Below are 4,633 nucleotides of genomic sequence, written 5' to 3'. Positions count from 1 at the left end.
AAAAATGTCCCAGGGAAGTTTTTTTTTTTTTTTTTTGTGAGATTCACCCTTTTTCACTCTCTGTCTTCTGTCTCTAAGCAGCAGTGAATAAGTATTTGCTTGTGAGCGCATTTAAAGCATTTTTTCACAATAGGCATATGTATCTGTAATCTGTCTGTCTGAAAAACTGAAATAAAGGGAGAAAGAGAGAGAGAGAGAGAGAGAGAGAGAGTTGAAGAGTGTGAGCAGGAGAGACGTTTGGGGGCTGTTCCTAATTTTGTCGTCAAACAGTAGCGAGTGTAGCATGTGTTTTGTAACTGGCTGTGTGGAGCTGGTTATAATAACTGTGAAAAATCTCATTAAGTCAGTCAGACTCAGCCGCTAACGCCTTGTATTGTCACTTATCCCTAGGCCCTTTTGACTGCCTAACTAGCATCATCTCCATGGTGACAGAAGAGCAATGCTTCACACGTAAAAGCAAACTTTTCTTTGTCTGCCTGATAAAACAGCGTGTGACTTGAAGGCTTTAGCTGAGGGAATGCCTTGGTTTTGTGTTTAATTTGCACATGGTTCAGGTTCAAATCCCGAAACAGACGTACTCATTTTTAATAACATCGCGCGGCTTCCTCGCCAGGCTGAGGCTGTGACCTCATTTCCTTTGCTGGGCTTCTGCAGGAAGCACGGTCAGCCTCTTCCTTTCACACCGTGACAGCCTGATGAGGGGTGACAGCTGGGGAAATGAAGTTCAATCACAGCTAAATCTACTGAGTAAATGAATGATCAGTGTATTTTTATGTATGTAGCACATTTCACACACGTTTTGCATCACAATCATGCTTGAATAAACTTGAAGTGATTTACACACTGACACTGTAAAAACAGGTTCAAATCCCGAAACAGACGTACTCATTTTTAATAACATCGCGCGGCTTCCTCGCCAGGCTGAGGCTGTGACCTCATTTCCTTTGCTGGGCTTCTGCAGGAAGCACGGTCAGCCTCTTCCTTTCACACTGTGACAGCCTGATGAGGGGTGACAGCTGGGGAAATGAAGTTCAATCACAGCTAAATCTACTGAGTAAATGAATGATCAGTGTATTTTTATGTATGTAGCACATTTCACACACGTTTTGCATCACAATGATGCTTGAATAAATTTGAAGTGATTTACACCCAATTGCTGGGTTTGTCCCTATTTTACCCAGCACTGGGTTGTATTTAACCCAGCATTTTTTAGAGTGCATGATCCATGTAGTTCCTAACTGAATGTGACGAGACATGAAACTTTCTGCACATACAAAATAAGAGTGAATGTGTGCATATTTTAAAATGTTATCTGTAAATAGTTTAAAATGATTACAACTAGAATTAGACCTACACTCTAAAAAATGCTGGGTTGTTTCAACCCAACTTTGGCTCAAATATGGACTAACCCAACCACTGGGTTCAATTTTTACATTAAATTTTTAACCCAAATGTTGGGTTAGTCCATATTTGACCCAAAGTTGGGTTGAAACAACCCAGCATTTTTTAGAGTGTAGAGTTAGACAGTCACCATTCTATATCTAACACTTTATAAAAAAAAAAATTGGTCTAAAAAATTGGTCAAAACACGGTTATGGCCGTGCTTTGGTTGGTTCCCATTTCCCAGGCAAAGAGCCATGCCAAAAGAGCCACAAAACATTATAATCACTTAGAAAAGTAATAGTACAACTCTCCTCAAAAATCCACGCAATTTAAGCAATCATCCATGTTTGTACTGCAAATATATCTTGAAATTAATTAAGTCTAAAATGTATTTATGCAAGCAACTGACACACCGATGTAGCGAAGCAACCTGCATACAAAGGCAAAGACACAAACGAAGACCAGCATTCACAACAGTTAATTAAGCAGCAGCATCTTTAATTACATCAAATGAACCCCCGACCCATGCTGTGCATTTGTGTTGAACAGTGTGGTGAAGTTCCACTTGATATGAATGTTACTATTCATACACAGCTCGTGCAACTCGTGCACAGCATCAGTGCGTGGTGTAAAAAGCCTTCAGAGCTTCTTCTTTTAAGTGGGAGGTGAATAATTAACCCTCCAGATCAGCATTAAGATATCTGACTTTGTTGAGGTCACACACACAACACTGTGGTGCATGTAATATTTAAGGTACATTACTTATAATACTTTGGGTTGCAGGTTTATTAAAGAAAACATTTCACTTCTGCTTTGAGGGCTCACCTGGCCTCTAATTTCAAACCCATAATTCTGCAAATCAAAAATATAACTAACTAAATAAATAAACAAACAAACAAACAAATAATTATTATACATTTATTTATTTAAAAAAATAAATACGGTTACACTTTATTTTAAGGTGATGTTGTTACAAGTGTTAACAAGTACCAAGTATTATTAATTAACTACATGTACAGTATGTACTATACGATTAAGGTTAGGTTTAGGATTTGTAATTATGCATAATTTACTGTTGTTACTACCGTAAATACATGTAACATGTAATTACATCACCTTAAAATAAAGTGTTACAAACAATAAATAAATAATAAATAAATAAACAAACAAATAAATATGTATTCATGTTTGTTTTACTGAATAAATAAATAAATAAATAAATAAATAAATAAATGTGTATTTATGTTTATCATAATTCTGCAAATCAAAAATATAACTAACTAAATAAATAAACAAACAAACAAACAAATAATTATTATACATTTATTTATTTAAAAAAATAAATACGGTTACACTTTATTTTAAGGTGATGTTGTTACAAGTGTTAACAAGTACAAAGTATTATTAATTAACTACATGTACAGTATGTACTATACGATTAAGGTTAGGTTTAGGATTTGTAATTATGCATAATTTACTGTTGTTACTACCGTAAATACATGTAACATGTAATTACATCACCTTAAAATAAAGTGTTACAAACAATAAATAAATAATAAATAAATAAACAAACAAATAAATATGTATTCATGTTTGTTTTACTGAATAAATAAATAAATAAATGTGTATTTATGTTTAGTTATTTTACTGAATAAATATGTAATGAATGAATGAATAAATTGAATGGGCTAGAATTCACTTTGCTTTAAGGTACATTTTATTTATTTCATTATTTTAGTTATTTGACCATTAAAGACCATCACATTAAATGCTAAAAAATCTTAAATTCTTGTTAAATACAACAAAAATCACCACTCATGTCTGTAGTAATTTGTTTCAATCTTGTGGACCCCTAAATTAATGATATGTGGCTCTTTTGTTGCATTTATCATCTAGTTTTCATGAATTAGCCACATCATGTGACCAGGTTACAAAAGAACACCATCTAAAAGCTTTTCTTTAAAGGGCAAATATTTAGAGACTTTTTTGTTTGTGAGACTGGGCAGGCTGAGATTTACTTTTACTTTTCAGCCCCAGGCTTCTCCAATAACGCCCAATTGACACTACATTAGCAAAACTGCACATGTTCAAACTTTCAACAGCCGTAAACATGTTAGCAAGCACCGATGTTGCTCAAATGAAGCGATTCATCAGGCCCTCCTGAAAGACTCCTTTGTGGTTCGTACTACAGCTTCTCAATGCGGGGCGGGGTGTGGGGTGCTTCTGAACTGACATTCCAGCCTTGCTTGATTAACCCTGGGTAGTGATAAAGCAGTCATGCTTTTCAAACCAAATCTCACTCCACCTTAATGACTTCCAGAGTCCCTCATACCATAAAGACCCCTGCCAGACCCCAGTGGCCATCCACCCTCCCTCAGCCTCCTTTAAAACCTTTCTCTCCCTTCTTTAAACCATGCAGTCCGAACAAACATGGTTTTCCTCTATCTCACGTGCAGGCCACTTGAGTTGAGAGTGAAGTGTTTGAGGGTGCTGAGCATTCCTGAGGTTTCTCACCCCACTTCAAGAGTCCAGCTGACGTAATGAATACTGCTCGTGCGTTGAGCGGCTAACAAGAATACACTCCAGTTCAGGTTTCGACACACTGTTTTCTGTAAACAAGCACTAAAACCTTTCTCTCCCTTCTTTAAACCATGCAGTCCGAACAAACATGGTTTTCCTCTATCTCACGTGCAGGCCACTTGAGTTGAGAGTGAAGTGTTTGAGGGTGCTGAGCATTCCTGAGGTTTCTCACCCCACTTCAAGAGTCCAGCTGACGTAATGAACACTGCTCGTGCGTTGAGCGGCTAACAAGAATACACTCCAGTTCAGGTTTCGACACTGTTTTCTGTAAACAAGCACTAGATTAAATAAGACATCTTTTGTTGGTTTTATTTGGACATTTCTCTCTATGTGACACTGAGCGCACCCTTTATCGGGGTGTTGATAACATGATGGATTGCGCGATCCTCAGGACGTCTTTGATGTTGTAGAACGCAGCATAAAGTGAAACATTTTAATGGGCTACAAGCTGTTCACAGATTTTGACAAACGCCTTTTGTTTTCTATTGACACACTGTTCTAGTTTTTATTTATAACAGCATATTTGGCCCAAACTTGTTTTAATAAGTCTATTCATTGGCTGAAGTGACAACAAATGCAATGCAGACAGAATGATACATTCTGCAGAGTGATTCTGTTGTCAGTTGTCAACTACTGCTGCTGTTTTACAGGCAGATTAAAGCACCTTTGT

This window comes from Sinocyclocheilus anshuiensis, unplaced genomic scaffold (genome assembly GCF_001515605.1).
Source record: "Sinocyclocheilus anshuiensis isolate Anshui unplaced genomic scaffold, SAMN03320099.WGS_v1.1 scaffold1142, whole genome shotgun sequence".
Lineage (NCBI taxonomy): Eukaryota > Metazoa > Chordata > Actinopteri > Cypriniformes > Cyprinidae > Sinocyclocheilus > Sinocyclocheilus anshuiensis.
This window is presented reverse-complemented; position numbering follows the sequence as displayed.